Here is a 14,332-nt window from a genome sequence, read left to right as displayed (position 1 = left end):
TCAGACTACGCCAGCGAACAGCGCCCATCGAATATTGCAAGTTTGCAAACTAGCTCACGAATCTCGGGCGAATACCGCAAATTATAACTTTGCAAATGCAATTTAAACATTCACTCACCAGCCTTCACACACGGTAAAATGTATTAATGAATAATGGCGAATCACTTTCTGATATTTAATTCTCTAACTGTAATAAACCACACTAGACTACTACAAGCACCACGATGTTTCTGGGGCTAAGTATGGGAAGCAAACCAAGATATGCTGTTGACTCGGGGGATTGGAATGACCAGAAACGAAGTAATAGTAAATGAAAAAGGGCTTAACCAAAATGAAGTGAATAAAACGTAAACCCTTTGCAGGTTCTAATCAACACAAGTTGACACTGTTACTCTTCCTTTGCTGTAAGGCTAAACTGACATATATTGCCACCCTAGCTAGCTAGCTAGCTAGCATAGCCTAGCTAAAGATATAAGATGCTTGCCTTCTCCAACCTTGATTTCTACACACGTCGCGTGACAATTTTTCAAATGAATGTGATATGGATGAAATATGAATGAAAAAACTTAAACTTACCGTTTTGGTTGTAGACACTCTTGTCTTCTTAATTTTAGATGTTGTTCTCGCAGGGGAAGGCAAAGTGTTGGTCTTGGTGTATTACGACCCCAATTTACCTGAAAGTGTAAAGTTGCTACTGCGCCTGCGCATCATGCTTCCCGCTTATTTCCAACGTACATTCCCAATACACGCCCATTTTGTGTATGTTTTTGGACAGAAATGTGTATGACTCTGCAGTGACAAAACCTGTCGATAGTTGGCGCATTTTTTTTCCTGGGATACACATCAATACACAAAAAAACATGTTTTGTGGTTTATTAGGACTTCGCCCAAAAAAGCGGGAGGTTGTTCCTCAGGCTGAAATAAACTCAAATACAATGTCGGGATTATGAGGACAGGGCCTCGGTCTTCATAATCCCAAATGTCCTCATAGTGTTGGTATGTATTGACCAACACACACAAACACACACACACAAACGCACACACACACACACACACAGCTCCCCTCCCACCTCCCCCCTGGCTGACTGCCACACAGCTTCTCCAGCCACTAACCATCTAACTAATATCAGTCAGTAATATCAATAGCTAAACATACTTGTAATAACAGAACACTCACCGTCTTGAAAACTCACGGCAATCTTGAAAGAAATGTCTCTGAAATTTGTCTTTAAGAATCTTGCTGCTCCACTCTCCAGCTCTTTCGCCCACAAAATGGCGACAGAGTAGGTCAGGCTTATATACTGGGGAGAGATTCTGAGAGGCGGGTTCAGGCTTTGCTTCAGGGGGACTCTTGAAACAGTCAACAGAGGAATTTGAAGAATTTGAGGGTGCCTTGAAACTTTCTCGGTGTGTGTGTGAAAGAGAGAGAGTTGTGTGTGTGTGTCTGTGTGTCTGTGTGCCTGTGTGTTTGTCTGTGTGTCTGTGTGCCTGTGTGTGTGTCTGTGTGCCTGTGTGTGTGTGTGTTGTCTTTAGGTGTAAATGCAAGCTGAGTGCTGATGTAAATGGCTGAATTCCTAGTGCTATGAGAGCTGCAGTGGTAGCACAGGAAGAGATGACAGATTTCTCCTCCTTTTCTGTCAGAGGCAACCGTGGCCTACTGGTTAGGGTTCAGCGCTCAAGCTGGGGCCCATAAGGCCATCTAAGAGGGGGGGGGAGAAAAAAGAGGGGGAAGAAGGAAAATGGGAGAAAAGAGAGGAGAAAAGAAGAGAGGAGGAAGGAGGAAGAAAATGTGGGTGTTTCTGCATCCATACCTATCTGAGAAATGCATTTCTAACTGCTTTAACAATATTTGGACCCACAACTGGTTTTGTCTGCAGACGGGATACGAACCTACGATTTGGGAATTATGAGTTCCGTTTTTTTCACATCCTCTTCGCGGATATTTATATCAAATTAAGAGCTCCATAAGTGCATTTCCCATAACTTACAGAACACATAAAATTAGTATAATTGACACAATAGGATACAAATCAGCAACATAAAAAACTATTAATGAGAACACAAAACTCAACAACCCCACTATATTTCTATCTAAATTTAAACAATCGTCTCATACAAATACATTTGTGTTCTTTATGTGTAATAATTATTTATTTCTTCTCCCACATACCTGTACCCAGTGGCGGACCTACCATTAAGGCGAACTAGGCAACTGCCTTAGGCCCTCACCCAGCAGAAAGCCCACGATAAATTGCCCACCCAGGCACTGATGGGACGGCCTAAGTCCATAACCAACCGGCCCTCCCGCAGATATCGTCGGTTGCGACAGTTTTCCTTGCTTAAGCGAATACATTATATACCTGTCATGATAACCAACGGGATTCACTGTCTGCTATTTATACTACTCCTAGTGACCTGTATTCACACTCATGGTTACTATTGTCTTACTATTTTCTAATCTCCTCCGTCAGTCTTACTATGTTTATTTGTTATTAAATGTTAATCACTCTAGCCTAATACTTGCATGTCTCGCTCGTAGACACCTTTAACACCCCTACACACACACACACACACACACACACACACACACACATAATCACACACCCAGCATGCAACACTATCATTACCACTGATGTTTACACCCCATCGTATGTTCTGTTCTGTTCATTTCTACAACAAAGTTCAAACCAGTGGCGGCGGACCTTAAGGGCGATTGTGGCGACGAACTGCTTTCAGGAAAAGGAGATTTTTTTCTCTGTCGGCGTACTAATTAAGATATATTGACAACAAAACAATTAGGACTTCCTACACCAAATGTATCGATTCAACAGGTTTCTATAAAGGGTGGAACCCTACATCCAAGAATTGGAACGAAAGAAAATCATGGCTAGCACGCTGTGAAGTGGCTAACGCGGTCTGTATTTCTTTATTTGTAGGCTACCGCTGTCACTTTTCATAGGTTGTACAGTGTGAATGTTCGCTTTTTGCCCTAACACTGAGTTATTTTCTTTGTGAAGACTTAGTTAGCTTTTGTAAGCCAATACTTTCGAGATCAGTCAATAAATATAGTTGGTTTTGACTTATATGTTGCCCCCTTCTTTACGTTGTTACTGGACATTTATGTGTCCTGTAAAGCTATGTTGCATCATACAACATTTGAGACATGTGGATAATGAAAAAGTGGGATAATTTAATGCGGAGCCAAATCATGTTTGCTTATGAAGGCTCCTGAATGCAACTTTCTTCCATATAACTAGCTACTGTAGCTATGTAGGTAGAGGGGAAATATTTTGATTGTGTGCTGCCATCTACTATACAAAAAGGTATTGCTGTATGAGTTAATCAGCCTACAAAAAAAATGATATTGCTTAATGTAGGTCGCCCTAATCATTATCAAAAAAATTGTGTACTCTTTCTCTGCTGACATTTATTCCTAAAGGCTCTGTAGTTATACATATAGGCCTAACCATCTGATACTAGCCCAGAGTTAAGCATATTCATCTAGCAAACTATAGGCCCTACCTTCCTTGGAGTGTTACAATAGCCAGTATCATTTTATTCCATGTGTCCATCCAGGCAAATTTGTGGATCCAAATGTTATTAAAAAACATATATAATGTTATTTCTTTGTAATCATCCAAAATTATGTTAAGTGTATGGGTATTTTGCATACATTGAGCGGGCAACGCGCCGTATATTAAGTGGGCCGCTCTGACAGACAACTCCCGGGCCACTTTTTCCCCCCAGTCCGCCCCTGCTTTGAGGTGGCCCTTTTTTTTTGCATTAAAAGGACGGATGAAGAGGGCCCCTGGCTATGTTTTCGCCTTAGGCCCCCAAATGACTAGGTCCGCCACTGCTCTCGATTTCGCGCCGTCACCCGGTGGCAAAAGCTCTTTCTGTGATCCTCCAGGCCTTAGGGGGATTTTCAGAAGGTGTCCGAGAAAGGTGCATGGTCGTCGGACTGACCGTTTTCGGTCGGATGGGTATTTTGTGGAGCCTCCGCCACCACGCCTCCGCCACCACCCCCAACTTTTTCGTACCCATGGTTAACCAAAACCCTACCCATGGTTAACCAAAATGGACTTAGAAAAAATCCACAGTTTTCAGACCTCCAGAGGGGTAGGACCCTGCTCAAAGGTGTCCGAGAATACTGCACCTTCAGCGGACATGCCATGAGCCTCTAGACCCCTCTATATCCTCCAGGAGGACCAGGATTTGAGGAACATGTGTACGAGAACAGTGCACCTTCAGCGGACTGGCCCTGAGCAGCTACACCCCTGGTTACATCCTCCACAGGCACAAGGATGTGACATAATGTGTCAGAGAATAGGTCACCTTCAGCGGACATGCCTTGAGCCTCTAGACCCCTATACATCCTCCGGGAGAGGGAGGAGAGTGTGGTCAACAGTCCGCTTCAAACCGCTTGAAAATCGGACACTCAGAGGCTGAGTTACCTCTTTGTGGAACTTTTTTTATTTTTCGTTCTGAGCCTAAGTCCACTTTTTTAGGGTGCTCTCGATTTCGCGCCGTCACCCGGTGGCAAAACCTCTTTCTGTGATCCTCCAGGCCTTAGGGGGATTTTCAGAAGGTGTCCGAGAAAGGTGCATGGTCGTCGGACTGACCGTTTTCGGTCGGGAGGGTATTTTGTGAGCCTCCGCCACCACCCCCAACTTTTTCATACCCATGGTTAACCAAAACCCTACCCAGGGTTAACCAAAATGGACTTAGAAAAAATCCACAGTTTTCAGACCTCCAGAGGGGTAGGACCCTGCTCAAAGGTGTCCGAGAATACTGCACCTTCAGCGGACATGCCTCGAGCCTCTAGACCCCTCTATATCCTCCAGGAGGACCAGGATTTGAGGAACATGTGTCCGAGAACAGTGCACCTTCAGCGGACTGGCCCTGAGCAGCTAAACCCCTGGTTAACCAAAATGGACTTAGAAAACACTGGAGGCCTACAGACACACACACCTCCCCAGACAGGCCTAAGAAGCCTCCTGTCTATTAAAGGTCCCCAAAGGTCAGAGAGACACACAGAGAGCTCCAAACACTGCCCAGTGTGTTGGGTTCACTTACTGGGAGGCCTACAGACACACACACCTCCCCAGACAGGCCTAAGAAGCCTGCTGTCTATTAAAGGTCCCCAAAGGTCAGAGAGACACACAGAGAGCTCCCAGCACTGCCCAGTGTGTTGTGTTCACTTACTGGGAGGCCTACAGACACACACACCTCCCCAGACAGGCCTAAGAAGCCTGCTGTCTATTAAAGGTCCCCAAAGGTCAGAGAGACACCCAGAGAGCTCCAAACACTGCCCAGTGTGTTGGGTTCACTTACTGGGAGGCCTACAGACACACACACCTCCCCAGACAGGCCTAAGAAGCCTGCTGTCTATTAAAGGTCCCCAGAGGTCAGAGAGACACACAGAGAGCTCCAAACACTGCCCAGTGTGTTGGGTTCACTTACTGGGAGGCCTACAGACACACACACCTCCCCAGACAGGCCTAATTAGCCTGCTGTCTATTAAAGGTCCCCAGAGGTCAGAGAGACACACAGAACACTGCCCTGTGTACTGTATTAAGTCACAGCAAGACCCAATGGCTCACACTTGTCTCCCTTTAGGCCCAAAAATTCTGCCTGCTATTAAAGCTCTCTGAGGGTCCCACAGACGCACACAGAGCTCCCAGCACTGCCCAGCACTAACCCTAACCCCCAGTACTGCCCTTAGCCCCAGCCCACTGCCCCCAAACACAGTGAGCTTCACGAGGCTCCCACAGACACACACAGAGCTCCCAGCACTGCTGGACGTCTAACTGAGGTCGCCATTGAATTCTAGATAGCTCGCTCCGTTTCTCACTTGCCGCCACAGCCTTCAGACAATCAGTCATCAGCACAAGTTCGCCTCATGAAAACCGGAGATTCATACCGATCTGCCACGCCCCACTGTGTGGTGTGTTTGTTTAGTGTGTAGCGCAGTTGACTGTGTGGTGTGTTTGTTTAGTGTGTAGCGCAGTTGCACTACGGGGTGTTGAGCTGCTTATTATGTGTAGGTTTTTAAGGATGCAATGTGCATCGTGGTCCGGTGCTTCCGCCCTGTATAGCTTTTCCTTTATAGAGTCGAGCCTTTCTTTCATATTAAAGCTCTCTGAGGGTCCCACAGACACACACAGAGCTCCCAGCACTGCCCAGCACTAACCCTGACCCCCAGTACTGCCTTCAGCCCCAGCCCACTGCCCCCAAACACAGTGAGCTTCATGAGGCTCCCACAGACACACACAGAGCTCCCAGCACTGCTGGACGTCTAACTGAGGTCGCCATTGAATTCTAGATAGCTCGCTCCGTTTCTCACTTGCCGCCACAGCCTTCAGACGATCAGTCATCAGCACAAGTTCGCCTCATGAAAACCGGAGATTCATACCGATCTGCCACGCCCCACTGTGTGGTGTGTTTGTTTAGTGTGTAGCGCAGTTGACTGTGTGGTGTGTTTGTTAAGTGTGTAGCGCAGTTGCACTACGGGGTGTTGAGCTGCTTATTATGTGTAGGTTTTTAAGGATATAATGTGCATCGTGGTCCGGTGCTTCTGCCCTGTATAGCTTTTCCTTTATAGAGTCGATCCTTTCTTTCATACCGGGGAGTCATTCACAACTTAGGACAGAGTTGCTTCAGGTGGGATTTGAACCTGCAATTCTCAGATGGTTTTCTGGAATCTTACCCTTTGCGGGTTTCGAACCTGTGCTCATCAGGTCTGTGGTGCCGCGCCCTACCCACTAAGCCACCGTGCTGGTATAGAATTCCGCCTGTCAGTGCGCCCAAATCACCGATTCCTCACCCCATATTTTCCCAGGCTCTTTCTCTTTCAATCTTTCTCTCTCTCAGAGTTGCTTCATGTGGGGTTCGATCCTACGATTTTCAGGTGGTTTCGTCGAAACTAACACCTTTAATGGGTGGTTTCACCGAGACTTGCCCTTCGCGGGGTTCGAACCTGTGCTTCTCAGGTACCTCAGCCACTAATATGCCTCTCCCCACTCATCCGGGGCAAATTCTCGCTAGAAAAGGGTTCGGCGCGGTGACAGAGAGCTCCGTAGAGCCCTCGGCGTCCCCGGCCTGGAGGCTGACCGCGGTGGCTGGGAGGTGGGACCTGTGAGACAGGGTGCCTCCCCTGGCGGGTCACGGTTTCCAATCGGTCAGAAGGTTTAGGAGAGGAGAGGGAGGAGAGTGTGGTCAACAGTCCGCTTCAAACCGCTTGAAAATCGGACACTCAGAGGCTGAGTTACCTCTCGTGGAACTTTTTTTATTTTTCGTTCTGAGCCTAAGTCCACTTTTTTAGGGTGCTCTCGATTTCGCGCCGTCACCCGGTGGCAAAACCTCTTTCTGTGATCCTCCAGGCCTTAGGGGATTTTCAGAAGGTGTCCGAGAAAGGTGCATGGTCGTCGGACTGACCGTTTTCGGTCGGGAGGGTATTTTGTGGAGCCTCCGCCACCACCCCCAACTTTTTCGTACACATGGTTAACCAAAACCCTACCCATGGTTAACCAAAATGGACTTAGAAAAAATCCACAGTTTTCAGACCTCCAGAGGGGTAGGACCCTGCTCAAAGGTGTCCGAGAATACTGCACCTTCAGCGGACATGCCATGAGCCTCTAGACCCCTCTATATCCTCCAGGAGAACCAGGATTTGAGGAACATGTGTCCGAGAACAGTGCACCCTCAGCGGACTGGCCCTGAGCAGCTACACCCCTGGTTACATCCTCCACAGGCACCAGGATGTGACAGAATGTGTCCGAGAATAGGTCACCTTCAGCGGACATGCCTTGAGCCTCTAGACCCCTATATATCCTCCGGGAGAGGGAGGAGAGTATGGTCAACAGTCCGCTTCAAACCGCTTGAAAATCGGACACTCAGAGGCTGAGTTACTTCTTTGTGGAACTTTTTGTATTTTTCGTTCTGAGCCTAAGTCCACTTTTTTAGGGTGCTCTCGATTTCGCGCCGTCACCCGGTGGCAAAACCTCTTTCTGTGATCCTCCAGGCCTTAGGGGGATTTTCAGAAGGTGTCCGAGAAAGGTGCATGGTCGTCGGACTGACCGTTTTCGGTCGGGAGGGTATTTTGTGGAGCCTCCGCCACCACCCCCAACTTTTTCGTACCCATGGTTAACCAAAACCCTACCCATGGTTAACCAAAATGGACTTAGAAAAAATCCACAGTTTTCAGACCTCCAGAGGGGTAGGACCCTGCTCAAAGGTGTCCGAGAATACTGCACCTTCAGCGGACATGCCATGAGCCTCTAGACCCCTCTATATCCTCCAGGAGGACCAGGATTTGAGGAACATGTGTCCGAGAACAGTGCACCTTCAGCGGACTGGCCCTGAGCAGCTACACCCCTGGTTACATCCTCCACAGGCACCAGGATGTGACAGAATGTGTCTGAGAATAGGTCACCTTCAGCGGACATGCCTTGAGCCTCTAGACCCCTATACATCCTCCGGGAGAGGGAAGAGAGTGTGGTCAACAGTCCGCTTCAAACCGCTTGAAAATCGGACACTCAGAGGCTGAGTTACCTCTTTGTGGAACTTTTTTTATTTTTCGTTCTGAGCCTAAGTCCAGTTTTTTAGGGTGCTCTCGATTTCGCGCCGTCACCCGGTGGCAAAACCTCTTTCTGTGATCCTCCAGGCCTTAGGGGGATTTTCAGAAGGTGTCCGAGAAAGGTGCATGGTCGTCGGACTGACCGTTTTCGGTCGGGAGGGTATTTTGTGGAGCCCTCGCCACCACCCCCAACTTTTTCGTACCCATGGTTAACCAAAACCCTACCCATGGTTAACCAAAATGGACTTAGAAAAAATCCAGAATTTTCAGACCTCCAGAGGGGTAGGACCCTGCTCAAAGGTGTCCGAGAATACTGCACCTTCAGCGGACATGCCATGAGCCTCTAGACCCCTCTATATCCTCCAGGAGGACCAGGATTTGAGGAACATGTGTCCGAGAACAGTGCACCTTCAGCGGACTGGCCATGTGCAGCTACATCCCTAGTTACACCTTCCACAGGCACCAGGATGTGACAGAATGTGTCCGAGAATAGGTCACCTTCAGCGGACTGGCCATGTGCAGCTACACCCCTAGTTACATCCTCCACAGGCACCAGGATGTGAACATAATGTGTCCGAGAATAGGTCACCTTCAGCGGACATGCCTTGAGCCTCTAGACCCCTATACATCCTCCGGGAGAGGGACGAGAGTGTGGTCAACAGTCCGCTTCAAACCGCTTGAAAATCGGACACTCAGAGGCTGAGTTACCTCTTTGTGGAACTTTTTTTATTTTTCGTTCTGAGCCTAAGTCCACTTTTTTAGGGTGCTCTCGATTTCGCGCCGTCACCCGGTGGCAAAACCTCTTTCTGTGATCCTCCAGGCCTTAGGGGGATTTTCAGAAGGTGTCCGAGAAAGGTGCATGGTCGTCGGACTGACCGTTTTCGGTCGGGAGGGTATTTTGTGGAGCCCTCGCCACCACCCCCAACTTTTTCGTACCCATGGTTAACCAAAACCCTACCCATGGTTAACCAAAATGGACTTAGAAAAAATCCAGAATATTCAGACCTCCAGAGGGGTAGGACCCTGCTCAAAGGTGTCCGAGAATACTGCACCTTCAGCGGACATGCCATGAGCCTCTAGACCCCTCTATATCCTCCAGGAGGACCAGGATTTGAGGAACATGTGTCCGAGAACAGTGCACCTTCAGCGGACTGGCCCTGAGCAGCTACACCCCTGGTTACATCCTCCACAGGCACCAGGATGTGACAGAATGTGTCTGAGAATAGGTCACCTTCAGCGGACATGCCTTGAGCCTCTAGACCCCTATACATCCTCCGGGAGAGGGAAGAGAGTGTGGTCAACAGTCCGCTTCAAACCGCTTGAAAATCGGACACTCAGAGGCTGAGTTACCTCTTTGTGGAACTTTTTTTATTTTTCGTTCTGAGCCTAAGTCCAGTTTTTTAGGGTGCTCTCGATTTCGCGCCGTCACCCGGTGGCAAAACCTCTTTCTGTGATCCTCCAGGCCTTAGGGGGATTTTCAGAAGGTGTCCGAGAAAGGTGCATGGTCGTCGGACTGACCGTTTTCGGTCGGGAGGGTATTTTGTGGAGCCCTCGCCACCACCCCCAACTTTTTCGTACCCATGGTTAACCAAAACCCTACCCATGGTTAACCAAAATGGACTTAGAAAAAATCCAGAATTTTCAGACCTCCAGAGGGGTAGGACCCTGCTCAAAGGTGTCCGAGAATACTGCACCTTCAGCGGACATGCCATGAGCCTCTAGACCCCTCTATATCCTCCAGGAGGACCAGGATTTGAGGAACATGTGTCCGAGAACAGTGCACCTTCAGCGGACTGGCCATGTGCAGCTACATCCCTAGTTACACCTTCCACAGGCACCAGGATGTGACAGAATGTGTCCGAGAATAGGTCACCTTCAGCGGACTGGCCATGTGCAGCTACACCCCTAGTTACATCCTCCACAGGCACCAGGATGTGAACATAATGTGTCCGAGAATAGGTCACCTTCAGCGGACATGCCTTGAGCCTCTAGACCCCTATACATCCTCCGGGAGAGGGACGAGAGTGTGGTCAACAGTCCGCTTCAAACCGCTTGAAAATCGGACACTCAGAGGCTGAGTTACCTCTTTGTGGAACTTTTTTTATTTTTCGTTCTGAGCCTAAGTCCACTTTTTTAGGGTGCTCTCGATTTCGCGCCGTCACCCGGTGGCAAAACCTCTTTCTGTGATCCTCCAGGCCTTAGGGGGATTTTCAGAAGGTGTCCGAGAAAGGTGCATGGTCGTCGGACTGACCGTTTTCGGTCGGGAGGGTATTTTGTGGAGCCCTCGCCACCACCCCCAACTTTTTCGTACCCATGGTTAACCAAAACCCTACCCATGGTTAACCAAAATGGACTTAGAAAAAATCCAGAATATTCAGACCTCCAGAGGGGTAGGACCCTGCTCAAAGGTGTCCGAGAATACTGCACCTTCAGCGGACATGCCATGAGCCTCTAGACCCCTCTATATCCTCCAGGAGGACCAGGATTTGAGGAACATGTGTCCGAGAACAGTGCACCTTCAGCGGACTGGCCATGTGCAGCTACACCCCTAGTTACACCTTCCACAGGCACCAGGATGTGACAGAATGTGTCCGAGGATAGGTCACCTTCAGCGGACTGGCCATGTGCAGCTAAACCCCTAGTTACATCCTCCACAGGCACCAGGATGTGAACATAATGTGTCCGAGGACAGAGCACCATCAACGGACTCTTTACCAGCTTTGAGTCCCTTGTTTTCGACTTCCAGATGCACCATAATGTCAAAAACATGTGTCCGCCAAAGATGCACCATCAACGGACTCTCTGCGAGCTTCGAGTCCCTTGTTTTCGACTTCCAGATGCACCATAATGTCAAAAACATGTGCCCGAGAAAGATGCACCATCAACGGACTCTCTATGAGCTTCTGGGGCCTTGTTACAATCCTCCAGGAGGCTTCTGAAAAGGAGCTCTCTAGTCCCGAGATGGTACCCGGTGGCAAAACCTCTTTTTGGCATCCTCCAGGCTTAAGGGGAATCCTCAGAGAGTGTCCGAAAAAAGTGCACTGTCGTCGGACTGACCGTTTTGGCTCGGGAGGGTAGGCCATGGAGCTCGCGCCAGCACCCCCAACTTTTTTTTACCCATGGTTAACCAGTAACTATGAGTCTCTTAAGGTTCCATAAGAGAGTCATACTATGACTCTTATGGAAAAGTAACTATGACTCTGTCATAGGGTCGGGGCAAAAACGAATCTCAAGAACATTAAGGCTAAATAAATATCAGAGTTGATCCAAATGATTGAGGGAAGTTGGCTAGCAATAACCCCAATTATGGGATAAAGATTGGCTCTGAAAGAGGAAATAGCCTGGAAATTTACTGTGGGAGGAATCGGTGACTTGGTCGCACTGACAGGTGGGATTCTGTATCAGCACGGTGGCTCAGTGGGTAGGGCGCGGCTCCACGAACCTGAAGAGCACAGGTTCGAAACCCGCAAAGGGTAAGATTTCAGAAGAACATCTGAGAATCGCAGGTTCAAATCCCACCTGAAGCAACTATGTCCTAAGTTGCATATGAATCCCCGGAGAAAAATAACACACAAATCGCAATCAAACTCTGTAAACAGAACGTGGCAAACTCTGTAAGCAGAACATGGCATACTTTGAAGACAGAACTTGGCAAACTCTGTATACACAACCCGGAAAACTCTGTAAACGGAGTGAGGCAAACTCTGTAAACAGAACGTGGCAAACTCTGTAACAGAACTCAGCAAACTCTGTGAAAAGAACCTGGCAAGTTCTTTAAACAGAAAATATAATATTTTGTTTTTATCTTTTTTTAAAGCCATTCGTCTCACACGTTTCACCCTAGAAAGGCGCCCGGTGTACGCCGGAGTATCCTTTCTGCCCCCGGTGATTTCGCATCCCAGGTGCTGAGGTCCCACGGGGCCTCTACTTGGGAGGGTAGGGAATTTCGGTCGACCCCTCCCGCTGGCAGGCCGTTGCTGAGGATTGTGTAAATCAGTTGTAAAAGTCACACAGCAATCATATAATATAAAATTATATGTTTTTCGGTTTCCTAACCGTTGTCGGCAGTGGAAGTCGATTGTAAAAATCACAGGTACGGTGTTGCACCCCGCACAGTAACCGGAACCCCACGGGGTGGGCAGAGAAATCTGCCAGAACATCCAGCAGGAATGGCTGCGATGAAGAAGGGCAAGACCACAGGTCGCAAGGCTAAGTGGTCTGTAAAATAACTAAAAACTTTGATGGAGATGGAGGAGGCTCTCGAGCAAGGCCAATACTCTGTATATTACATGAATGTGGAAATTGCAAGTCAGCTTCCAGGTAGGTCCTCCCACGAAGTGAAAGAGAAAAGACAGTGCATGAGACGGCAATCTCACAGGAGAAGCACTAAGCTCTTACTGCAGCCAACAGAGGCAAACCTGGAGAGGCAGGAAATCCCTGCTGAACTCAATCTGCTGATACAGCCACGAGGGTTACAAGCAGTAACTGGCCTCAACAGAAAATTAAGGTGGCAAGCTGGTGCTCTCATTGACATGTACACTCACGAACACGAAATCAGGCGGGCGCTCACACTGGCAATCAGGAAGGACCCGGGCGCAGCAGTGGCCATTGAGACCGCTACGGCGATGGTGATAAGGGAGGCGAGAAGAAAAGGTCCAGCGACCAAAAAGAACAGCAAAGCTGGCGAGCCGATGAAGCCCCGAAGCAAGCGAGAAATGAAGAGGGATGAGGTCCATAAACTCAGAAAATTAATGAGTACGGACCCGGCTAAGCTTGTTAGCTATGTCCTTGACGGGAGTGAAGCGACCGACTGCCCAGTCCCGCTGCCTCAATTACACGAAGTGTTTGAAAGGCGTTGGATGGGGTCAGAAGGTGCCTTCAAGGGCTTGGGAGGCTTTAAGGCCGCCAGCGGGGCGGACAACGAACACTTCTCCACCCTGTTCACCCCCGAAGAGGTGCTCACACACCTCAGAAAGACGGACAGGAAATCGGCACCAGGCACGGACGGCATCGGGCGGGATGACCTACTCCTCTGGGACCCGAAGGGTGTGAAGCTATCAAAACTCTTTGGCAGCTGGCTTGCGGCGGGGTTCATACCTCAGTGTGTAAAGCCCGCGAGAACTGTACTGATACCAAAGACCTCCGACCCTCTGCTGTTGAATGACCCGAATAACTGGCGCCCAATCACTATCGGCTCGATGCTGATGCGGCTGTTCTCACGACTGCTAAATGGGCGCCTTACGAAAGCCTGCACTATCCACGACAGGCAGCGAGGGTTCAGGGACTCTCCTGGCTGTAGTGAGAATCTTCACATCCTTCAAAGTCTGGTTAAAGCCAGCAGGAGGGAGAGAAAGTCACTAGCGGTGGTGCTCGTGGACGTGGCAAAGGCTTTCGATACGGTGACACACGAGCACTTGCTTGCAGTGCTCAGGCAGAGAGGTCTGGATGAACACATCATAAACACAATACAAAGCTCGTACGACGGGGGCGTAACTTGCATTGAAGCCGGGGGAGAACAATCTGAACCCATTGCAATGAAAGTCGGTGTGAAGCAGGGTGACCCACTGTCCCCATTGCTTTTCAATCTGGCTCTTGATCCACTGCTCCACACACTGGAAAGCCTCGGTAAGGGAGTAAATATCGCAGACACAAAGCTGGTCTCGCTTGCATTCGCAGATGACCTGGTGCTGGTCAGCGACACATGGAAGAAAATGGATTTCAATATCAGAATCCTGAATGACTTCTGTGCCCTGA

Source organism: Sprattus sprattus, assembly GCF_963457725.1.
Source record: "Sprattus sprattus genome assembly, chromosome: 11".
Taxonomy (NCBI): domain Eukaryota; kingdom Metazoa; phylum Chordata; class Actinopteri; order Clupeiformes; family Clupeidae; genus Sprattus; species Sprattus sprattus.
Note: the sequence above shows the minus strand (reverse complement) of the source record.